The sequence below is a fragment of the Phoxinus phoxinus genome (genome assembly GCF_949152265.1).
Source record: "Phoxinus phoxinus genome assembly, chromosome: 11".
NCBI classification, from domain to species: Eukaryota; Metazoa; Chordata; class Actinopteri; order Cypriniformes; family Leuciscidae; genus Phoxinus; species Phoxinus phoxinus.
Window position 1 is genome coordinate 19,922,022 of NC_136886.1, and position 26,564 is coordinate 19,948,585.

A 26,564-nucleotide genomic window follows, 5' to 3' on the forward strand; every position below is an offset into this window, starting at 1 on the left:
TCTCTGGCCCCATCACATCAGACTCTGATCTCATCCAAACAGAGACACAATTATTACCAGCTGAATGACAACTAGACACTTTCATACCCCATTATTGCTTACAATTTGACATTTGAGTTAGAAACTCTTGCAAACTCTCGTTTAGATCAGTGAAGCTTTACACTGTCTGCGATTGTTGATTGTAAAGGGTATTTTTATAGTTTTGGTGTGCAGTTTGCTCGTGTCTGCATTGCAAGTGAGTGGTGCAACATGAAGTGTGAGCACTAGGAAGATTCCACTTCTTTTTTCACAAAGGGAGGGACCGAGTCTGAGTCAAGACGGAGACCTCAAGAGGGTCGAGTCAGAGTCGAGACCAAGAAATATCGTATCGGATTCAAGACTGAGTCCGGGTCAAGACCAATAAATATCGTATTGGATTCAAGACTGAGTTCAAGTCTAGACCAAGAAATATCGTATTGGATTCAAGACCGAGTCCGGTCTCGAGTACTACAACACTGATATTTACGGGTAAAATGTCAAATATTTTAAACATAGCTTCAAACATACAAATAAAATGTTTTTAGTTCGAGATGAAACATTTGATTGAGTAAGGGATGACATGTCAATTGTTTTTCCTGGGCTGTTTGTAAAAATATAAGTATGATTTACCATGAAAGTGCTCATTTCAGTGGTTAACCTCAAAAGAGTGTGAGTTTACTCAGAGATTAGTGTGTCTTGGCTATAGCCTGATGTACTGCGCCTACATGATCACAAGAATCTATATCAGTTTGAAGGAAACATGAATATAAATAGTTGTGACAATCCGAATCTTCCTAGTGCTCACACTTTAATAGGATTTACCCAGCAAAACGGAACCTTCTCTGAAGGAAATATTACTCAATGCGTCCACCGCCTCAAAGCCCAGCTGTCCATCTGTAATTTACCTTCATCAATTTAAATGATTTTGCTTAAAGACCCTATTTCGTTGATGTATGGAAAAATTAAAGCAATACAATTTGTATTCTTCTCTACATAGGTCTTTCAGACTTTCTGGAGGTGAATAGTTTTAGAAGTGGTTAATTTTGCACTTGATGAACAAAGCTGCACTTCAGTTTCTTTGGCTGTTGTCACAAGTGTCTCAGGTCCACTTATGCACTAAATCCAGACACATTCATTAGTTACTGTGAGATCTCTTTGTCTTGATGGAAGTGGTGCTTATAGGAATATAATGGATCCAAGTATGGTCTGTTCACAAAGATTGACACTGCTGGTATGTCTTTTGCTAATAATTGCATAGAATATTTAGGATTTGTTTGCACAGAAGAACTTCTCACAAAAAAATTCTGCCTAAAGGCCCCAATATACTTCAAAATCAGAAAGAACGGATGTAACGTAATTTCAAACAAAATCAGGCCAAAAAACAAAGTTCATTTGGAGTTTGGGAATTCGAAACAGAAAGAGAACTTTCCGGAAAAGTTTGCTCTGGCTGGTAAACACCTTTGTACTACCATAGGTCCGTGGATAGGTCGGTGTGCTCTGCCGCCTTTTACATGGAAATCTTTTCCACTTCATTTCTTCTTTTGAGTCCGTAGAGCTGAGACGTCTGCGAGTGAAAACTTAAACACACCAGAGAGCTGCTTTAGTAGAAAATTAAGTTGTACTTCTTCTGAAAATATGTTTAATACAGTAAAGCTGCTTGATTATAAGCAATCTATTGTATAAAGTGCTATATGAATAGGCCTAAGTGTCACGTGACTTTACTGGAGTGCCGAATTGCAGAGCTTGTGCAAACAATTTTACGTTGCTATGATCAGATGCTTTTCTTATGCTTTATTAAAAAAATGCTTGCTGTTTTCTCAATTTTGTTGTGTGTTTATTTCGTTATTGAGAGGAAAACACGCAGTACATATTTAAATATTCATCTGAAAGCCGCTCTCAGCAGTGTGGGTGGTGCCGGATGTTCACTAACAGTATATCGCTGGTCAAGTATTTCGAACTTCGTTTTACCCATAAACGAAGAACAAAAAATAACTTAGCCTTGAGTGTATCGGTGCCGTAATTCACAACATGTGCTTATGTACATGAATTTGTTCTTATATTAATCTTGTTCAAATGTTTATGAATTTGGAGTATTCTAAATGAGCGACCATCCAAGGTTAGTAATTTGCATAAAACACACCCAAACACCAACACAACACACCATCTCCATATAAGGGGTTTCCATACAACCTTGCCTTTACAGCCTTTCGTCATTCTCAGCAAACATATAATGCTCTCTAAAGATGCAGTCTTGCCTAAGAGCATGCACAGCAAGATCCTTGAACGATGCCAGGTGTGCATACTTCAAAACCAGTTCAAACACAATAAACACCTTTTATACAGACCTCTCGTTAGCCAGCTTTACTTGTGTACCAGTGTTTTGCGTTGTCATGAGCAAATTCACAGTTTGAGCTATTTGCACCTTTTCTTACTCTTTCACTGTATATAATGAAATATATTTGTGATTTTTGCATATAGAATAAAATGGAAATCTAGAATAAATTTATTGAACGTTATTATGAACATTTGAAAACATTCATACGCAAATGTTATGGACAAATTATTGTGCGCGCATACTTGGTGAATGAGACATTGTCTTTAAACACAAATGTCATGCTGGGTATGAGTGTACTGCAGTTTCGGGCACATCTTTGAATTTCTCACAGATTGTCTTGCATATTACTGTATGAAATCGGCAATTCCAAACTTACTGTCTGGCTTTTGTTAGTCAGGGTTCAACGGTAGCATGGCTTACTACAGTATTTGACTGTATTTGCAAATGTGTATTGACAAAATTGATGTAGGGAGTGACTATATAAGAGGGATGGTCTTGACATTGATGTGATGTCTTGCATGGTAGTCTAAATGAAAAGCCCATTTTTCGATTGCATTTTTATTTTATTTATCTAGTTCAATCCATTTATTTTCTTTATAGCAAATATAAATCGATACAATAATATTCAGTAACACTTTAGTTTAGGGTCCAATTCTCACTATTGACTAGTTGTTCATTAGCATGAATACTAGGATATTGGCTGTTTATTAGTAACTATAAAGCACATATCAATGCCTTGTTCTGCATGACCATATTCTATATCCCTGATCCTACCCAATATCTAAACTTATCAACTACCTTACTAACTATTAATAATCAGTAATTAGGAGTTTTTCGAGCAAAAGTCATAGTTAATAATTAGTCAATAGTAAGAATTGTACCCTATAAAGTGTGACCACCATTTTTTATATAACTAAATTTATTGACTGCGTCCATTTATAATTAGTGCAAAATAATTGGTGCATACAGTATCTACCACGTAGTCAGATGCTTCACCTCTCCCTCACGAAATACACGTAATGCTACATGTATCCTTCTTGAGGAGCAGGTGTTACACAGAAGCTTGTTTTCAAACATCAAAACATTGACGACAATGTTTTTGAAATTTTGATTTGATGTTCGTCTTTGTGCTTGTTGGCTGAATTTGAATTTGTTAATTATTCGTTTGTTGTTATTGGTGTGTTTCCAGATATGTCTTCAGGCACATCTCTATATCATTCAGCATTATTTGAAGGAGCTGCCATTTTTGCCACACTGTGCACTATTTTTGTTATATTGTGCTGCCATTGGTTTCAGATTAGGCTGTCCCCAAGTGCCTCAAAAAAATCTGTGGCTGGTCACTTTCCACGTCGATCAGATGGCTACTCCCAATAGTGGCATGTCTAATCTGCAAGACTCTGAATGTAAAGCCGAGCCTGTTTGCTTGAAGTGGAGAGTCTCAGGAGAAACTGTTGTCCTAATCTGATTCCAGCTGTGCAGACTTTCCTTCAGATTGGTAGTGGCAATGAAGACTTAGAGTTAAGAATAAACAAATAATAAGAATCTAAGGTAAAAACAGGAAAGGGAACAACAACCCACTCTTTTGAAAAGCTTTGAGGATTGTATGTTTTTTTTTAGTGTACTGATGGCCTCACATGCTGCAGAGAGAACAAACCAAATCCCTTGTAAATACCCTTGTCATGTCAGTTATTTTGTAGTGCTAAATCCTGTTCAAACTGACTTCGACAAAGCAAACAGTCTAGAAATCGTTCAATAATAAAGAGATTTTGGAAAAAATAAATGATAGCAATGTTAGCAATGCGATGTGGGCGTGTCCAGGAGTCAACAGAGACGAATGTAAATAAACAACAAATAAATAAATAAATATAGATACTGTGTGTATGTGTGTGTGTTTATAATGTTATAATGTTTTCTTTGTTTACAAAAACAATAAAGCACAAATCTTATTGTGATTTATTGGACGTGAGGATGTTGGATGTAAATCATCTGCTCTGAGTAATATGCCCATTATTATGCAATCTCCCTTTTTGTGACTACACTAGTTGTGTAAAATAAAACTAATAACCAGGGCTTGACATTAACTTTCTTTGCTCACCAGCCACTGTGGCTAGTGGATTTCCAAAATTACTGGCCACAATTTTGACATCGAAACCATGGGGAAAACTGGCATATAGATATTTTTTTTTAATATTATCTCATAATTTGGCAGCAGGTATATTAGGCTGCTGTCACTTTAATACCTGATGTACGGATCCATTATACTGTTAGTAGGTGGCTTTATGTGCGCGCACTTTGAGTGTGAGAACAAAATCTGCAGGAATGAGTAAAAGTATGTGCAATATGCACGCAAATCGCACGCCCGGCTTAGCCGGCTATATTACAGTATACATAAATTTCAACCCACCGAGGTGGCTAGTAGGAGTGACTGCGTTACACGGCACTACTGAAGTACACCCGCATTTGGCGGGTTGGCGGGTGTTAATGTCAAGCCCTGCTTATAACTATTTATGATCTATTATTTGTTTATTAGTCTAATATAGTCTATAATAGTGAATTAGTCTAAGATCTCAGTTTATGTCTTGCGGTGTCACGTTTAAAATAGTTAGTATATATATATTGGAACGCAGGAATGTGTTCTGTGTGAACGCTCTTTAAGTAACTTCTTGCCAGCTGACATTTCAGTGTTCATGGAGGAATCAACGTCATGGATCAAGTTTGAATCACTGTTGAATTTTGTTTTGATTTTGAAACATTGTTTTGTCTTACCTTTCGTACAGACCTTGTTAAAATTTTTAAGCATTTTGTTTGCAAAATGTAGCATTAAACATTGCTTTAACATTTTTAAAACATTATTTCAACACTGAAACAACTACTTACATTATTTCAACCACATTCCAGTGTTGAAGGTTGGTCACGTGCCGGTTGGGTTTGATCAAGGTCTAATGGACACTTATTTTTCAGGGCTTCCTTAAGATCGACTAGTTGGCTAGTCCCTCACACAATGACTAGTTGATTTTTCAAATCCCTAGTTAATGCATTCAGCGACTTGAATGTTTAGTGTAGCGACGGACAATACAACAACCTGGTGACATCCATTGATAAAATCACTGGCAGTGGAGCTTTAGTATGTATTCTGGTATTGTCTCCAGGGAGTTGTCTACAATTTCAGTTCTGCTATGAATTCAGACATTGTCCCAAGAACATCTGCTCTAAAACAATAGTACAGTGATGACTACATAGTTATTTCAATAGGGGCCATCTAAGTCAAACACACAATGAAGAGAGATCTTTAGAAGCAGTGAATTCTGTCACACTGGATCACTTTTGGACAAGCCTCTATAAACACAGCTCCGAGATTGAGCCATCATGAATATTTAACAAGTTCCACCTAAGAGAGACCGAGAGAGTAAGGGGTTGAAGTCATAAAGAGAGGGAGGCATATGCCACAAAAGAGAGGAACATTAGACTGGGAATTGATCGGCTGAGAGGGCAGAATGCACATCCGGCTAACCATCGCCCGTTCCTGAAACCTCAGGGGTGCTTTAAAACTGCACCATACACTGTGTAATGGCACTCTGCCCTCTTTATGAACCCTTTAGAGGTGAATGGGTATATTTTAAGCACTTTTAAACATAATAGACTTTTAATGACCCCCTTGTGAGGAATTTAGCCTTTTTTCCCTTGGCTTTTCCATCATATTATGTTGCTTTCAGATACTAGATACTTTCTTTGTGACAAGGACTTTTAAAAAAATGTGCATTTCTCTATATTGCAAAAATTTAAACTGAGTTAACAATTGATTGGTGTTTTATACTTTTTGCAAAAAGATATTCCATAATATTAGAAAAGATATTCCATAATATATTTATACTGTGATAATGCACAGTGAATAGAGCTGTATAAATTTGTAATAAAATGAAGTGTATGTCTGTGATCCGAGCTGTTCATAAAGTCTCTCTCTTGTGATTAAGTGCCATTGGTGTCCATTCAAACCCTCAGCTAGCAGGTACCCACCTGACACGTACATGTTCCCTAGACACTATTAAAGGGCCTGTAATGGATTTCACGGCTGCTTGAAATATTTAACACTTCTTTTGGGGGGGAAATTTGATTAAACCAATGAATATTTCAGATAAGAACAACTCAAATATTCAGAGGCATCTAAACTTTTGTCTATTCTTCGAAGTGAGATGTGAACTGTAGAGTATGTGTTGCTGATAGGGGTGTGTGTGGCTAGTAGAGGTGTGGGCTGATTTTGTGTGTGCGTGCGTGTAGAGGTTCAAGGCTCTATTTCTACTTTTGTGCAATTGTATCTTAATGCTATATAAAAATCTACACACCCTGACACATTTGAGAACAAAATAAATCAAATAAAATCTTGGAATAACTAAATGCATAGTGTGTGCGCACACCCTTTTATAACTGGGTATGTGGCTGTGTTCTGAATTACCTATCATCAAGCTCATGTGAAATTGTCTTTGCCCGAAGTGACTATGAAAAAAGAAAGAAAGAAATAGTTATTACTTTTTCTTGTTATATTTTTGTCAGCAGTATGTTTTAAAATACCCTCATCCTTCCCTCGGCTCATTTGGACCCGAAACTCATTAAAAATAAATAAATAACAGTGTTCATCGGAGTGGTCTAAGAACTTAAAGCTACAATATGTATTTTTGTTCGCCGCTATGGGTCGCTAACCTCTTACAATAACAAATGCGTCGGTTGATGACTCATAAGCAGTAAGCGGAATTATGGAAATTGTCGTCATGCAAGTGAATACCTTTATGTTTTAACATGACTGTGGTATGAAGCAGGCGCGATTGCTATTGAGAGACAGATATCAGCGCCACACGCAAGTCCCGGACATTTCATTCTACCAAACTACCAGCAAGTGCTGTATTACTACTCTTACAGGTCAGTTTATTAGACGAATTAAACTTGTGAGGTAACGCAGCGCTGCTTCACTTGGTCTACACTATCACACTAAACTGCATTTGAGTGTTGAATGTTATTTTATGTGTTATTTTGTCTGTATGAGACTAGCAGTAAGCTAGATCAACATTAGAATAACATACTGATCATATTCAAATTTCTAACATTTCATCATGTTTAGCTTGAGCTATATAACATTGATTAGTTTTATGTACATTTGCTCACCTGTCTAATAAAGTACATGCAAGAGTGCGTCCCTGTCAAGTCGTGACTCGTGAAGCTCTGTCAAGTCGAAGTTCGTCGTGGACGTGGAGCTCTCGGCATCTCTAAAATGCCACGCTGATATTGATCCTTGTTTTTAGTTCTCATTTTGTCCCAAAGTCTGCTTGCCATGGTCCGTAATGTTTGAATGAAACAACAGCACGAGCGTGCCGCTAGACGTAACACAGTTGTCCATGTCTGTCGCCATGGTTATATGGCAGTAAGAGCGGATACCAGGGATAACGCGGATATTACGTCATGACGGGCGACAAGTGAACAGGGAGTCAGGAACGAGCCATTATTTAAAATTGGAATTTCTCTGAAATTAAACATCTTTGAACTTTTGGGATATTGTAAGTACACAACTGCAGGAAATATATCACACTTATCACAGTGATTTTTGAATATTCTAATACAAAAATCTTACATATTGTTGCTTTAAGACTTTTGTCGCACTTGAACCATGAATACACACACAGAAATAAATTGACTGGAATCGAGGAAAAAAGTAATAAATCCTTCCCTCGCGGGTCAACTTGACCCACTTAGGAATGAATGATGGAATGTGAGGAATGCTTCAGTACACATAGAAAAAACAAAAATTGCTCAAAATTCAAACGTATCTAAAAGCATGACGTTAGGACCCAGCGGAACAGCTCATTTGCTCTATATAGATCTATAAGGCCATCTAGTGGCAAGAGTCATGAAATATCATGTTATTATTTTTTTCCACAAGAGGTCGGCAAAGGCATCCAATGTAAGATATATTGAGCTGAATTAAAAGGGTTATGCTTGAAATTGTGCGTTATTTTGAGTTTGAAAGAGTGTGCTTAAAATATTATTTATTTATTATTTGTTGATGAAATCTAGTAATTTAAAGGTAAATAAAAAAAATTACAATAAAAGTTTGAATTAAAAAATGTAAACAATATTTACGAAATGAAATGAAATAAGCTTTCTGGACAAAAAAAAAGAAGGTATAATTTATGGTTTCAGGTCATTTTGACCCACGATAAAGCTGCAAGTGGCGATTCTCATGGTCCAAGCACCATGTAGGATTGTGCTCATGTACAAATAGGTAATACAATTGGCATGTATCCTTACAGATTAAAAATGGGTTTCAAAGTGTGAGTTTTTTTAAATGATACCGTTATGATCTGTGTACACTACAAAAATGCACATTTGTGAAAACTACTAGACTGAACATGTTTTTCTTAAAAACGCCAACTACAGGCTTGGCATGCATAACACAGCGTTTTTAGTCAAGTGTAAACAGGGATAATTTTGACAACAGCGAAAGCTGCGAAAATGCAAAGGATTTTTTTTTATGTTTTTAGGACATAATTGTCATGTAAACATACCCTTAAAGAACATGTTAGCTAGTGTACCAATTAACTGAATGCTTTTGACTATCAAAATAGTTTTTGATAACTTTTTATCTCTCAAAGTTGTTTTATTAGTTTAACAAGAACAACAACAGTAACAAACAACATTCAACAAAACAACAAGAAAAAAGTGGCCAGATGACATTATAAATGACATAAGTGCCTAAATTAAGTACAAAGGAGGAAGGTTATTCACGTTAGGTGTGGGATAAAAATCAGCACCAAAATCATATAACAAATGTATCAAAATCTCTAAATTCTACTGTCATGTTGGACGAAGGGACGCCAGACCTTGGAACATGCATTAGGAGACTTTGCTTCACAACATTTTTTTAAGGTTAAAAATATAACCCCTTAATATAATTCTCTTGGCTACAACCATGCCCAGCATTAATGCCAGCTACAAATAATAAGGCAAAGAGGAAACTATGTCAGAATAGACTAAGATGGCTCTCAGGAGGGAGAACCTGATCGTGTGCCCCAGAATAAAAGAATGAGATCAAGATCCCTCTGCACCCTGACATCGATCACAAATTGAAGACACTGTTGGGTAGATTGGTGGAGTTTGGCTTTAGAATAGTGCAATCTGTGTACAGGTTTAAACCGAATTATTCTCTGCAAGATTTTGGACCAGAGGTTGACAGATAAATTGATGCCACCTTCATTTCCCCTGGCTACCTTGAGATAATCAGAAGATGTATTTAACTGCGACGAGAACAGGGAAAGAAATTGTGAAACCATATGCCTAGAATCTGGTGCATGCCGCACTAGATTATAGAAACAGTGCCCTCCCTGCTGAATAGTCAGAAAAAGCCTGCTGAACATAATGCCGAATCTGCAAGTATAGTGATAAAAATGAGATTGAGAAAGGACAAATTTACTAAGATAGTGATGAAAAGTGACAGTCTGTGTACAATTTGTTAAATGTAGAAAGACCCTTGGTTTTCCATATTTGGAAGGTTAAATCACTCAAAGCAGGTATAAAATATTATTCTCACAAATGGGACAATATAGATGTTTTGGGTGAATTCAGGTAGGGATGGGTGAAGGGAATGATGTGTAAATTGGGAGGTGATCAACTCAAGCGTGATCGTGTCTCGAATGGGGATGGTAATATAGCAAGCGAGTTCAAATGTTAATTTCCTTTGTTTTCTCAGAGAGTAGCCCTCTCTTCCAGTTCTTCCAGTTTCTCCAGTCTTACAGCACAGGTGTATCATGCGTGCCAAGTTTCGTGCAATTCAGACAAAAGGCCTAGGAGGATTTCGAAACTGCCAAGAACATTATTTTTAGATTTAAAATGCATATATATTCTTAATACATTCTGTTAGATTAAAATAGAACACAAAGGACCTTATTATAGCACCTCCTTTTGTCTTACAGATGTGCTTTCGCATGCCTGAGATTATGAAACCTCCCACCAAGTTTGGGGTCTCTCTTGACGCCCGGACACTTTTAGGGCAGAAAAATAATAAGAAGAAAATCCTACAAATACAGTACAGTTCCAGCACGTCATGCTTGGACCCCTATTAGTGTCATAGCAGTCTTCGTTATCATTAACGGGATAAAAAAAAAACGTAATATTTGTCAGTAGTTTTCGATGAGATGCTTTTGAGGGACAGCATTTTAGATTTTTTATATCCCTTTAAGAGGGCCCATTGAAGCGCTTCAGGTGAACAAAATTGGGTGAGAGGAGATGAAACTGTCACCTCAGTTATCTCTTCCTGAAGCCAAAAATTGGCTCTGTAAAGCACAGTATAGCTCGTGCTGTGAGTGGGTGTGTATTTTGTGTGTGTGTGTGTGTGTGTGTGTGTGTGTGTGTGTGTGTGTGTGTGTGTGTGTGTGTGTGTGTGTGTGTGTGTGTGTGTGTGTGTGTGTAGTGAATTGCATCCTAATCTCAGCTGGATTACATTCGCTGTGGGGGTGTATAGGATGGTAGGCTGGCATGCTGAATCGTGGAGAGGTCTAGAGATTACTCGCCTAGCAGGGGTTTGAATCCTCGCTGTGTGTGCATGTATGCGTGTTCGCACCCAGGTGCTTTTCGGGATTTTCATGCATTTTTCCAGTCATCTCAGCTGTATTCTGTATTTATCATCTGAATGACTGACTGATCAGCACCCAGCTGTTCTTCTTCCGTTATCAAACATGGGGTTGGCAGTATCATCTATGTATTGTATGATATTTCGTGGTTATCTATAAACACCCCAGCATTGAAGAGATGTGTTGGCAATATTTCTATGCCTTTTTGTAATGCATTCCTCTGCAGACCTCTACAACTGTTCTTCAGAAGTAAAGGGGGGAATGTTATCTGCTCTGAACCCACACATTTTATTTTACCACAGAACAGGCTGCACTGTTCCTTTCTTTGTACTGCATTTGGTTCACTGCCTTTGAAAGCTTTTTGACTAGTACAGTTTAGTCACTATATGACATTCCTACTACTTTATTTCAAGAGCCCCATCCATTCAATCAATCCATCCATCCCAATTTTCAACTGTGATGATGAGAAATGTTACTTGAGGAATATCAACATGTTATTTGAATGATTTCTGAAGGATCACGTGAAGACTGGAGTAATGGGTGCTGGAAATTCCGCTTTACCATCACAGGAACAAATTCCATTTAAAAATATATTAAAATAGAAAACAGTTATTTTAATTGTAATATTAGTACACAATATTACTGTTGTTACTGTATTTTTGATCAAATAAATGCATTGTTGTTTAGCATTAGAGACTTAACATAACAAAAACATAATTCCAACCCCAAATTTATGTATATAAGAATGTTTATGTGTTGGGTCGAAATTCCATGTCCCATACCAGAAGGGTAATTTGCGGTCCTAACCTCAGATGATAGTGTTGAGTTAGAAAGCCCTAGCTCACTTTTGTGGATGTCAAATGCAGGATAAAAAAGGACCGTTGCTTGTGCTTGTCTGGAGCTACAGTAGGCTACATAATTTTTTTCCTGCTCTTTTTCTTGACTTTAGGCTATTAGGCTATCAGGTCAGACTACAAAGTAATTGTATCTTTACTAAAGATAACTTTACTTTAATACTCATTGACTCTGTTCAAATTACATTATGCATCCTTGTTTATAATTTTTTTTTAAAAGTAAATTCTCAGTGCAGTACAGTTAACAAAACATGCTCTTTAAGACTAAGACTTCTGTTTTAGGAATTATCAACTAGTTTTGATAAATTTGCACAGTTAAATGTTACCTATTGCATTAACAATATGGTCCATAGCAGTGCTCTCTGACATATTTTGTTATTGTAACTGTGGTTATATCAGTCATTGGAATAAGTGGCAGAGAGTGGCGATAGACGGGAAATGTACAGTTGTATACCATCATGCTGTTATACCATTTATTTATTTAGACGCCTCACTTTATCACTTTTTTTTTAGCAGAAGAGCACTACAACTCTGGACAAAACATCAGTTTAACAATCAAAGTTGGGATATAACAAATAACAAAATTTATTTATATATTTACAAATCACCATGGTATTATGATCATAAGCTCATGTATATTGCTGAATCAACTATACTGAGCCATAGCATTAACATCTCATCTTCTCACATGTCTACAGGTTTAACTGTAGCATGAATATACAATATCTGTTTGGATAACACACTATCAAATAGATGCCGATAAACTGTGGAACGGAATGTTTGGGAAACTATTTCAAAGCTCTGAATACGGACCAAATTCACAGTCTACCCATTCTCTGTTTCAGTGGCATGAGTGGCAACTTAGTGTAAAGTGTATATATTTTAAAGTAGGCATGACATGAAAATTTAAATTTTTTTTTTTTTAATACATTTTAAAAACCTTCTAATGTTAATCGTAATCAGAATGGCATAACTTGATGACAGATACTATCAGTTTTATAATGACTTTTCACACGCTCAGGCATGTGCCCGAGACACTGTGACACTGATATATTTGCTACACTAAATACAAATTTTATATACAATACAATACAATACAATACTAGTTTTATTGTTTTGCTCACAAATATATTGATCCGGGAAGTTAGAATCTGTGAGTATATTGCCAACTTTACTGAACTCCTAAGCACCTACTGACCGCATTTCTTTATTTGAGTCCAAGTTTAAACATACAGTAAGGAGCTGTCTGAAACGCTGCCAGTGGGACATTAAACAGGAAATGTCTGTCCGAGCTCACAACAGTTTTTGCGAGAATGCAAATACCTTTGCGAGGGAATGCAAAAGATGCAAAAGACCACCACGTCACTTTAGGGGTTCCATAGTAACGCTGTGTATTGTGAAAAGTGCTTTAAAATGAAATTTGACTTGACTTGCGGTCTGCAAACTCAAGTATGATTTCTTGTGCCGTGCCCCTGAAGTTTCATTTGTGGCAGTAATTCTCCCCGGTTGCTGAAAAGTGATGTTGGAAAAACTGATACAGGGAGCCTTCTAACCTTCTAACTTGGTATCCCATTAAAATAGGAACTGAGTAAAAGCCTGATCTATTCATAGTGTTAGGCAGAGTGAGTAAAGGCAGAAAGATCCTGCTCTACTCTGCTCTTTGACTCAAGACATGCTAGCCAGGTAATGCAATAAAAGTCCCAGAATGTTTTTCAGCAGCTGAACTTGGGTATGAAAAGAGGTGCGTGACCTCTCTTAAATTACTAAAAAACCCTGCAGATCAGAGCCTCTGGGAAGCCCTGAAAGCGGGTACAGAGACTAAGACGAGTCAGAGAGAGAGAGATGGATTGTGAATGTCTAATTTGAATGCAGAAATGGAAAAATGGAGAGATAGATAAAGTGACATATGGATAAACACATACAGAGATAGAGGGTTGTTAGAGTGAAATGCCTGTCAGATTTTTTTTCCCCTATCCTGTGAGTCCCAGTGTTTGCTGTGATACCGTAAGCCCCGGCTGAATAGCCTGAATTAGCAGCTGCTATGTGTGTCTGAAAGAATAGCTGTGAGTCAGCCCCTTTCGTGCAAGACTAGCATTTCATCCCTCTTTACATGCCTCTCTGTCTGTTCCTCCATTCTCGCTGACCTCCCACCTTTCTTTTCACATGGCTGTTGGTGCCGCCCAACTGATGGAAGAATAAAAGGTTCTTGGAGGGGTTTCTGGTAAAGAAAGTACCCCATGCATCACTGCAGAGCTGAAATCTCTATACAGTTCTTAAATGCCTCTGATCACAGAGAACGATTTCTAAAGGACACCAATTAGCTGTCCTTACTGGATTAAGGAAGTTGACTAACAAGAGAGTTTTTGTTAGGGTTGATGTTTCATATGTCTTAAACTTCCATTCAAATATAAAATATAATAATTAGGTATATCAATGGTATAAGTAATAATAATATGATAAATAGTCTGGAACTACATCTACAGTTAATTGTTGGTAATAAATAAATACTAATATAATCAAATTTTTACATCTATTTTAATTTGTTTATATTTTTTTTATTAAACCTGGCATGATTCATAATTCTTATGAAACATTTTTCTTAAAGTGTGTGCTATATTTCTTCAATTCAATTTCATATTTTATTTTGTAATTCATGCACTTTTGTGTGTTATTTAAGTGTACACCTTGGGGCCATTTTAATCCTTTAATGGTGGCTAATTTGCTAATGTATTTTGTGATTATTATTTTTTTCACTGGAACAACAAAAGAGTCTGGATGAAAGATGGAGCTATACTTGCATCTCAGACAGCTGTGTGTTCGGGACAAGGTTCATTGCCAAACATTTCTACCTGGTTTCTTGTCAACTTCAACTTTGTTATTATTGTGAGAGATAGAAAAAGAGGGATGGAGAAAGCCCATGGAGACCCAATGTACTAACAAAAAATGTTTTAAAAGTTGTTCTCTGAACTGTTGACCATTAAGGAATAACTTTCATCAACTCTTGTAAAGGGCTGTGCATATGTATTATGACTCATTCAGACACCTGGAGCAATGCTTCTGTGACAGGAGGTAAATACAGTACTTGACGTGTTTCTGATTCATTGGTTGCAAGAATGTTTCAGGTGTTTTCATACTGCAGGGACTATATAGAGGAATAGAGAAATAAGGCAGGAAGCAAAGATCTGTGAACCTCCACACTTCCTCACAGCTCCTCCCTCACTTTCTTCCAGCTCTTACCTCTCTTCTTCAAAGCTCTTCTCTCTCTTCCTCTAAGACTTTCTCTGCCACAACTCTCACCCACTTCAGCTCTGCCTTCACTTCCTCACAACGACTTACTCTCTTCTTCAGACCCCTGCCTTTATTTGTTCAAAACTCTTTCCTCGTTTCCTCATAGCTCTTCCCCCCATTTCCTCAAAACATCAATTTGCTTGTGCACAACTCTTCCTTACTTTGTCACAACTCTGCCCACATTTTCTTTTAGCACTTCCTCATAGGCATTTCCTCAGTTTATCATGGCTCTTCCTTCTATTCTTCACACTTCTGCCCTTACTTCCTCATAACTCTTTCCTCACTCCATCACATTCCCTCACTCCATCACAAACCTTCCTTTTATATCTTCCCACAGTTCCCTGTTGCCTTGCACCACTCCCTCACAACTATCGCCCTACTTCCTCACAGTAAGCGTACTTCCACACTGCCCTACAATCGTACAGCGCTTCCATCTCTATAAATCTGTCCCAATTCTCCCACTACCCTTCCTTCACTGCTTCATAACGCTTCATTCAGTTCACCTTCCTTTACTTGCTTTTAGATCCTTGCCACAGATTTCTTCCTCACTTCTTTTCTCCCACACTTTCTCACAGGTCTGCCTTCACTTCCTCACAACTCCTTCCTCGCTTCCTTATCTCTCTCTGGCTTCACATGTTAACAAATCATCCCATATTCCATTCCAGATTTTCTTCCACTTCCTAAACTCTTACCCAACTTCCTTGTATCTTCCTTGTATTTTTCACACCTCTGCCCTTGCTTTGTCATAGCTCTTCCCTTCTTCATGTATTAATTTCCTCACTTCCTCAACCATTTTCCCACTTCATCACAGCTCTTTTCTCTGATTTTTACAACACTTCCTCACAGTGAGGGCTCTTCTTTGATTCATTGCTTCCTTCCACATCTATTTCCCACTTTCTCACAGTTACTTCCCTACTTCCTACTTCCGGAGAAGAACTGAGAACTGGGCCGGCCCACTTCCTCAAAACTTTTCCCCATTTCCTTATAGTTCTTTTCCTCTCCCTCACATCTCTTTCCCAATTTCCTCAATTATTTCACCACTTCCTTAGGCCTCTTTTCCCATTTAACCGCTCACAGCTCTTCACAAACACTTATTTTTTAACAAACAGCATTTACTTACTGCATACCTGAATCTTTGAAATCATAATGTTAACGAAAGTGACAAAAGCGTTCATTATATGAGAGATTTGTTCTTAACTAAACTATTGATTCACAGAAGACAGTGATGTTCAATAGACACATTTACTTGCATCTTCAGTGACTCTGCAGTGAACAATTCGTAGGAAAGTCATTGTTAACAGCAGAAGTTCTTCTACAAGGGTGAGTCCTTGGGCTGGAGTTTGTCTGCTGAATGAAACATTCTGATATATAACACCCATGAGTATCTGTGTGGTCTAGCATTTTCTATTGTTTTGCTGATGCTGGTGATGGGTATCTGTTTGACCTCATATCTCTTTAAAGGGAATAACTCATTCAAACCTCATCCCAAGTTCTGTGATAAGACAAACAGATAGGTACATAGACATGAGCTGCACCTTTATATTAGTATGAGATACTATACAAGTATGAAAACATGGTCTTGAATTTTTTTTCTAACATATGGTAATCTGAGGTTTCTTTTTAACAACAAATAGTCACTCTATTTCTGCAGATGTCTACTTTGTCTATATCCTTTTGAAATGTGACATTTTAATTATTTCCAGTAATTTTAGATGAACAAAAGTCTTAAAGGGATCCCCGGGTATTAAGACTTGTATGGCTTAATATAACGTAAATTATGTGTCTTAGGGTGCTTTCACATCTGTAGTTCGGTTCATTTGGTCCGGACCAAGGGAGAAAAATTATACTTTGTAGCATTTTTCAGGCGTTTTGGTTCATTTTCACACCACACTGATTGCTCTGGTCCGAATCAGTTTATGAAACGAACCAAAATGCAGTCACGTGACAACATCCACATCACTCGTTGGCCAGATGGGTCTTGAACGTATTTTCATAACTGCACTTCTATTGTCAGAATTAACGTGCGGGAAAATTCCAACAGAACTGACGGGAGTAAACAAAGAGGAGGAAAATCCGGCAGTCAACACGCGCTTTTTACTATGGAGAAATAACTTTGTGGGCTGATTGTATCCCTCGTCATAGTTTATTATATTAGTTTGTCTACACCACTTTAGGCAAACAATAACATTTGAGAATGAAGCGAGAATGCGGCTTGAAAATAATGTTTTATGCAATGCACGCAGCGAGTCACTTCAGGAGGAGGCAACGCGTGCATTAAAGGGCACCTATTATGACATTTAAAATGTTCCTAATGTTGTTTAGGGAGTCCCCAACAACAGTTTTACATGCATGCAATGACAAAAAACACTTTTGTTGTCGTATAATATGCATTTATTTTTACCTGATTTGCTCACCGACTCCCAAATGATTCGTTCAACGACTCATCTTTCCGAACCCCTCCTTTGCGCGACGCTAATCTGCGTTGATTGGTCAGATGACCCAGCAGTGTTTACAGAGATAATACTTATTGTTTAACACGGAGTACAATGATGCTTTTATCAATTCAATTTTGTTATAATAATGATTATAGTCCACTGCTGTAGTTTGTAGTAAAAAAACTAAAAATAAGATAAAGAATTTAATGTTAGCAAGCATAGCCCAGAGTTCATATTGTAAAAGCACAATCAGTCTTTGTTTGCGTTAGCCCGATGCATAAACATAAAGTTTAAAAAAAAAAAAATGCAGTTACGTTACGAGGTATTACTCTATTCTTTAAGACAACTCCGAAAAAAACGACAAACGCTTCACATATCTCAATACAATTGTCATTGAAGACCTAGAAGCTAAACGGTGCTTACACAACAAACAAAATAATTATTAAGCATGCTACATAAAACATAAAAGCAACAATTATTAATAACACTTACAGGTTGTGATACGGAGGAGGAAGCTGATGCAAATACACTTGGAACTGAACCTTCCTTCAATATCAGCGAATCCAAGTTTGATTGCATTTAAGTTGGTAAAGCAGTCGTCGTCAAAATGGCGCGAACAAAGCACAAGGCTCGGACTTTACTTCTGTGGTGTAGTTGTATATATGAATTGTAGCCACTTAGTCTTCAAATGCTCCTCCTTGGGCAGATGGAAAAATGTGTCTTGAGTCGCACTTCAGAACACAGCGTCTCGTCGCCATGATATTTTCCCTGGCCTTGGAGCGCAATAAGTGGGCGTATCGTATTCAAATAACTTGACAAGTTGACGTCATCTAGTCAGAGATAAAGCTTCGGTCTTCTAACGATTCACGGTGCACTTTCATATTTCAAACTTTACAGGATGTTTTTGTTCACTTAGATCTATGTTACACACTACATGAAAGGTAAATTTCAAAATTCCATAATAGGTGCCCTTTAATGTTGCTAAACATTGACATAATGCACAGCGCGGCTGACTACGGCAGCTGGTTTAGTCCAAAAATGCGCAGTTATTTGGCAGTTCGAGGTCGGATCACGTTCTCACCACAAACGAACCGCTCCAGAGTTCGTTTGAAAGCGTACCGAGACCACCTCTCCTAGGAGGTCTCGGTCCGCTTGTTTGGTCCGCTTTTGGTGCGCACCCGAGTGCGATTGCTGCATTCTCACCTGCCCAAACGAACCGCACCAATTCGGAAAACGAACTCTAGTGCGATTCAACCGAACTAAACAAGGCAGGTGTGAAAGCACCCTTACTGAAATATGTAGTACAAAGCCCATAATTTACGTCAAGACAAAACAAAACAAAAATTTTTTTTATAAAAAAATGTTTGACAATTTTAGCTGTGCCATTTTAGCCGTGCAGTACACGATGACGTCAAATGTTTGCATTTGGTGAGCTACTGGCACTACCTGTATTTTTTCACAACTCGAAAAAAAAATACTGATATGATTTACATTTTACATTTATGCGTCTGGCTGGCAGATGCTTTTATCCAAAGCGACTTACAATGCATTTCAAGGTACACACTTACATTTGTATCAGTTCTTGCTTTCCCTGAGAATCGAACCCATGACCTTGGTGTTGCAAGCGCCACCGCTCTACTGTTTGAGCTACATGATGCTGATATGATATGATGCCACATTGTGCGGCTTTTGGCTGTAAATCGAAGGGCAACAAAAGAAGCAATGTAAGTGTTCCCTATAAATAAACAATATTTTCTTTTTTCTAAGACGGTAAACCCCTTCATCTTGAAAAGCTACCTCTTTCATATAGATACCTCACATCATTGATGATAAATTGTTTACAATCAGAGAAAAACTTACACTTGCACTTCTTTCATTTCATTTGTTTCTTGCGGATATTTACTAATGTCTTCAGCTTTATACAATCAACACAAGTTTTCATTATGATAACTCATAGAAAGATTTGAACACTGAGACACATTTGAATCAGAGGAATCTATATCACTGTCTGATTCCTCACTACCACCATCATCTTTCTTGACTTGTTTAAAAGCCTTGCCTCAGCTTTTTGAAAACAGATTTTGCTTCCTTCTCAAATTAAACATCATTATCTTCTACATCCATTTCATCAGCATCTGCCACACAAATGTTTTGAAAATGTTCAGCCTGCTCATCGGACTTAGAGAGCGTGCCAGTTTTACTAGGCTTAGTAATAATCTCTGTTGCATCAGGTTTATTCTCAACAGCCTCACCTACAATCTGCCTGTCCTCAACAGCTTTGATCACGGATATACCGGCAATGTCCCTGTCCATGATCAGATGTTGCAATGGTGTTACACTGTGTAGTCTAAGCCATCAATTTTGAACTTTGAATTTCCCAAAAGAATTGTTAACCAACTATGGTCGCAAGTTTCATCGTTATCAGCATAGTTCACAGAGTCTGTGTTTCCTAAAAAAGTAGGTCTAACGAACATTCGCAAACAGCATCGCAAAGTTGTGTGGTTGGATCGACAGGTTAACCTGTGGTTAGAACCATAGTTTCTTGAATAAAGTCTTTTGAGCCAAATAAGCAAGCTGACATTCAGTACAATCTATATATTTTATTTAGAATACATACAAATGTAATTCATGTCTTTTAGTTTGTTAAGAGATTTAAAGCATAGTTTTTGAAGAGTGTGCATGTGCGTATGTGCGTTTGGTACGTAAGAACGACCCTATGATTGAATCTAGAAATAAAGCAAAATAACTTAGAAAAATTAGAAATAGGCCTAGTCCTCAGATGCCATGTCTGTAATTTATAGTAAAAAATTCAATCTCAAACAGATTTATTAAAAGTTATTACTCCACCACTGCGTGACATCATTAACAAACTTGGTTAAATAACCAATTTGCGACAATACGGTTTCGGAAAACAGTCGTGACTAGTTGAGTTCTTCAACGATGCATCGTACTATGGTAGTTAAGCAATGAGTTACGTCGTTGTACGGCAAGTGCACCCCAGGTCGATTTCATCAACTCCATGAAAACGTGTCTTCTAAATGAGACTAGATGCTTCACCAATTGTGACTTACAATCAAGAGGTATTTTCTTGATAGGGGAAACCAATTTTCCATAACAAGATACCTCTTGCGCAAGGACTGTATAATTACGTTGGTCAGTATAACCTTTTTAGAAGGGCTATTTAAATGTAAAACAAGTACAAGTGAGCCATTCGACACGGCGCCGTTTCGGACAGCATCATTTGCCTTTTTCAACCGAATTCAAAAAAGAAAAATTGCATTTTTCATCTGTGATGCCACAATCCCACAATCTCTCCCACCAGCACTGCTCCACACTATTCCATCTTTACTCCATGGCGGCGGGTTGTTATCAAAATCATTGTGCTTTGGTTTATCATGCCTCCCAGCACAACGCTGGTTTCAGACTTGAACACCTTTAAATGCTAATAAAACTAAAAAATTAAACAGACACACAAAAAAGATAGAAAAGTTTTAGCACTCAGTCACAAACGCACTCACTCTCACCACGCTCCGTTCACTCCCAGCATGCACTCTGACAGAGAGAGACAGAGAGAGAAATGCTGCTCAGTCTTGTAACTGAGCCATCTATTCTTTGTTCTAAAGTCCAGCTAAGTGGCTTTTGACCCAGTTTTGAGAAGGTGCTTTTTCAAGTGTGCACCGAAAGCTTGACAATTCATCTGATATGAATAAGGAAAGAGACCACAGCCAGATTGAGAGTTATGCTCCATCTCTCTCTGTCTCTCCTTCTAACTTACTGTATAATAGTTCTTCTCACAATTTGTTTTACAGTTTTTTTCAATTGCTTAAGCACAATTTTGAAAACAGGGCCCGGTTTTTCAAAACCCTTCACACAATTAGCACAACACTACACCAAAGTAGCACAACACCTCAGATCATTTGCAAAATGAAACACTTTTGTCAAAACTATACAGTGTCTTATAAAAACCTTATTTTGTTGTCATAACATAAACACAACCATCATATGGTCTGACTCTGTTTGAATCAGTTTAACACTCCTGTGCTCAACCTAAAACACTTTTAGCATTTACACAGAAAGTGTAAAAATAAATTCACCAACACCACATGACACCAATTGTGCAGACTGATGAAAATAATTTATTTTCATGTACTCAAGTCAGTCAATACTGAACAAATATTCATAAAACATTTTCCAGTTTTCATATATTATTACTGAACATACCATTGTACTCTAAGCTTACAGTAATACTGTAACAAATTACATATCCAGTTCAGTACCGAAAAAACTAAAAAAAAAAAACTAAACATCTCTCCGCCTAGCTGGATCTGGCCACAGGGCTTCGTCAACATCACAGGCTATATTTTCATTTGCAAGGCAACGTGGGAAGAATCTTTTTGAGTGACGAATCCACCCTTGTATGGATGCTGGTTCAATTTGATCACATGCTTCCTCCATAGCTTGAATGAGGGGCATCTGGACATAGGGCCGGAGATCATAAACCTTCCACCGCCATGTTGAGAAGAACTCCTCGATGGGGTTCAGGAAGGGGGAGTATGGTGGTAGGTATTGAACTGTGAATTGTGGGTGTTGTTGAAACCAGTTTTGAACCAGAGCAGAACGATGGAAAGCTACATTGTCCCAGATGACAATGTATTGCATCTGGTCCCTTTGGTTTGCTGCTGTGACGATATTGTGTAATCTGTCTAAAAATGTAAGAATGAGTTCAGTGTTGTAAGGACCCAAGTTGGCATGGCGGTGGAGGACCCCATTCTGTGTAATGGCAGCACAAAGGGTAATGTTACCCCCACGTTGCCCTGGTACATTGACAATAGCCCTGTGGCCGATGATGTTTCTTCCCCTTCTTCGTACTGTTGTCAGGTTAAATCCAGCCTCATCAATGTAAATAAACTCATGTGGGACTTCCTCCGCATCCATTTGCAAAACTCTCTGAAATACAGCAAAAGATCACATTGTGTAGATCAGTATACTGTAGGTCTGCTATACAGTAAAATTACATGTACAGTAAAAAGGTTATGTGTGCAGTACACAATACTACAGTCAGTGAACAAAACGTACCACCACATATTCACGCCGCAGGACTTTCACCCTGTCTGAATTTCTTTCAAATGGCACTTTATACAGTTGTTTCATCACAACTTGGTGTTTTTTAAGGATACGGGCTATTGTTGACAGAGAGACCTGTTGGACATTATTGAAAATTAGGTGATCATTGACAATATGGGCTTGAATTTCTCGAAGTCTGATTGCATTATTGGCCAAAACGAGGTTTATGATCTCTCTCTCTTGCTCCTGTGTGAATATGGGGCCCCTTCCTCCTTGGTGTTCACGACGTTCAATCCTATGTTGGCCAAACAAAATACACAGCTTACTGTAAAATGATACACACAGGAATATATACAGTACCAAAATATAGAGTACATATACAGTACTGTTGATATAGTACATGCAGTAAGCAATGGATTTTCTGTTGACTGAAGAGAAGTTTCTCACCTGTGCTCTTGACGAAATGTCCGAACTATTGATGCCACTGTGTACCTGCTTAGGTTAGGCTGTACTCTCAATCCAGCCTCCCTCAGTGTTAGTCCGTGGTTTATTACATGGTCCACAATTGTAGCACGAATTTCATTACACAGATTTGGTTGTCTTCTTCTTTGTGCATGTCCTACCCCTCCTCCAGGTCTTCCTCTCCCTCTTCCTCTTCCTCTCCCTCTCCCTCTCCCTCTCCCTCTTCCTCTTCCTCTTCCTTGGCCTCTTCCTCCACCTGGTACTCTCTGGATTCCCCCTCTCATCCGCACTCTCCCTCTTCCTCTGACACCATCCATTTTTGTTGAAGACAGGTGAACTTACCTGTTGCCTTTTTATAGTGCTTTAACCTGATTGGTGTGTCTACAATTAAGCACCAGTGTGTGTGCACACCTGGTGCCTGTGTTTAACCAATTGGTTCATGGGTGTGCTCATTTGAAAGCCTTTGCTTTGAAATTGCAAGGAAATGACATCATGATAAATTTCTGTGTCAAATGCATACAAGTGTGTTTAGTGTTTTGCAAATCACTGTGTGTAATGTTTTGCAAAAAGTGTGAAGCTGACAATGTGCTTACAGTTGTGCAAATCTAGGCCGGTGTTTTGCTCCTTGAGTGTAAAGTTTTGCTAATTGTGGGAAAGTTCTAATTTTAGTGTGTAAGCAATTGAAAAAAACTGTAAATTTTCCGTTCAGTGCCTCAGTCTCAATGTGAATATGGCATTGTTATCACCACTGTCTGGCAGCACCTTTTCTGCCTTTTAGTTCACTAAGATACTAGTTTATTTGTGTGTTAAGGTATAAATTCATCTCCCTCTCCTCCAATATGGAAAGATTTTATGTAAAGACATGTTTAATTCCGCAGTTAGGATTTGCATTGAATAATCAGATGACTTTTATCATACTGACGGTTTCGTTTTTCTCCTCCCTCTGCATAGGCTAATATTTCATTTTCTCTGACTGCTCCCCATAATTCCCTGAATGTCTTAAGCCCTGTTTGGAGAACTAGTTGTCCCTGAGGAGGTTAGGTAAATTTGTGTTTCACAGATGTACTTGACATGATTTAAATCCCATCCAAATCGAACATGTCTGTTTATCCTTGCATAACCTTATGAAGCAAAATTAGCAGAATTCTAATCCCATCCGGAAAAGAATGTTTGTGAATGCAGTATTTTTTTTTTTTTTACAAAGCTTCTTCTCATTTATTTAGCCCAGGCTCATTAGAAAAACATACCTGTGGCAACATTTTTTGCTAAATGCAAAATACGTTGCGGCGTGCGTTTCACGACAGTTTCAAAGTGAAATGTCCAGTGAATGGCGTTAAACGCGTGTTTAGTTTTTTTCCAGAACAGATGAACGTGAATATGGCAATGTTTTATTAATTCATAATCTGCCCCTGTAAATCATAATTGTGTGTAAAAACGATTAAAAGTGCTTCCTGTTTTGACACAAAGTTTGGCACAAGGGCACACATTTTGACCATCTTTGAATGCCATAAAGCTAAATTTCTCGTCGCTTTTGCTGGTGCATCTTCATTATGGGTTTAGATATTTTGCCAAGTTTCTTAGAGACATAACTGGTAGTTCAAGTATTGCTGGCATCTCATTCAATATAAAAATGAAAATGAAAACGTGTTCTGAAACGTGAAGAGTTTAGTTGTATAACTAAGTTTTCGCCCCAAAACAATAAAATAAGTAAATAAATGTATACTGCAATCATTGAATCAATGAACTTTAAATAACTTGTCTCTCATTTACATTTGGTCAAAGAATTTCATATATTTTCACGAGTAATGCATCATGGGGAAAAAAGCTGTGAATGTTAGATCCATCCTTGTGCCTCAACTTCTCCACAGGTCTCTTCCATCGCTTGACGAAGACTTGGTTGTTGTGATCATATACTTTCCATCTCCAAGAGGAGAATGGTGAAATTGACCCAAACAACACAATTTCACTCAATTTGCTCCTGATCACCCTGTGGAAAGTGAATTTCATTGAGGGAGTTTAAAAAATATAGAAGCCTTTCTGTGTTGTGGGACCCCAAGACAGCATTGTGTGCCACCACACTAGTGGATTGCAGCTTGTTGTCCAGGGACATTAATTGTGGTGGCACAATGTTTATGTTGGGCTGAACTCTGCCCAGCTTCCTTCAAGGAAAGACCATCTGACATGATCAATTAGGCTGGCTCTGATTTCATTCGTAACCAGTCTGTACCCTATCCTTCTACCTCTCCTCCCTATTCTTACACCTTGCTCTCCCCTTCCTCTCTGTCCATGTTTTCTTATATTTTCTTCTCTTCCTCCTTCCACTCTACCATCTCTTCTCCCTCTACTCCTCTTTCTACATCCTCAGCTCTTCTTACTTCTCCTAAATCCTCAACTCATCTCCTCTACCTATACAATCTATCCCTTTCCCCTCATTTCTTTCTACCTATTCCACTGTTCCTCTCCCTCTCAATTTCCACTGTTCCTCTCCCTCTCCGTCCTTCGGATGAGACGTTAAACCGAGGTCCTGACTCTCTGTGGTCACAAAAAATCCCAGGATGTCTTTCGAAAGAGTATGGGTGTAACCCCGGCATCCTGGCCAAATTTGCCCGTATGGCCTCTGTCCATTATGGCCTCCTAATCATCCTCATATATATACTGTATACTAATTGGCTTCATCACTGTCTCCTCTCCACCAGTAAGCTGGTGTGTGGTGGACGTTCTGGCGCAATATGGCTGCCGTCGCATCATCCAAGTGGATGCTGCACATTGGTGGTGGTTGAGGAGATCCCCCCTTCTATGTAAAGCGCTTTGAGTGCCGAGAAAAACGCTATATAAATGTAATGAATTATTATTACTATTAATAATTTTACCGTTTATCTATCCTCTCCAAAAACCTTGCACTCTTATACCTCTTCCTTTTCCCATTCTTCTTTTTCTTTTTTGTTTCTTTTCCCCTTTTATAGTTTTTGTAATTGAGATAGCTGTGTAAACAATTAGGAAATTAGCTTTTCCTGTGTTGTGTGTACTACTAACTCAGCAGATATGTATTTGGGGCAACTGAGAATTTAACTCCGTTGTTTGTTGTGTTTGGAAAAATGGTGCACAAATGATTTTTTTGTAAAACCAATAAAAAGAGCTGCACAGTGTTTTTAGTTATGCTTGTAATTTGCATGAAATTAAGGAAAATGTACAACCTTTTTAGGTGAATTACAAAGTGTTCAGGTTACTGTGTTAACTGTTTTGAGCACAGTGACCTGAGTTTGGAGAAATGTTTCAAATCGATTGAGAAAAACTGTAATTCCCTCTCTTTATACATGCATTATATTATATTTTTTTATCATATATGACTTTCCATAATGCCCACGTCCTGACACTTCTAATTCATTTTTTTTTTAAACTAACCAATCCTATTTTAAAAAGTACATGAAATGATAAAAATCCTCTCTTAATAATTGTAACTCAATATCATTTAGGCTAACCAAATCTTAGCTTATAT

The 26,564-nt window shown here is 37.9% G+C and overlaps 1 protein-coding gene across 3 annotated transcripts in view; it reads left to right on the forward strand.

Annotated features, from left to right (window-relative positions):
- usp43a (ubiquitin specific peptidase 43a) overlaps positions 1-26,564 on the forward strand; it is a 105,215-nt gene that overhangs the window by 14,227 nt on the left and 64,424 nt on the right. The window lies entirely within an intron of this gene.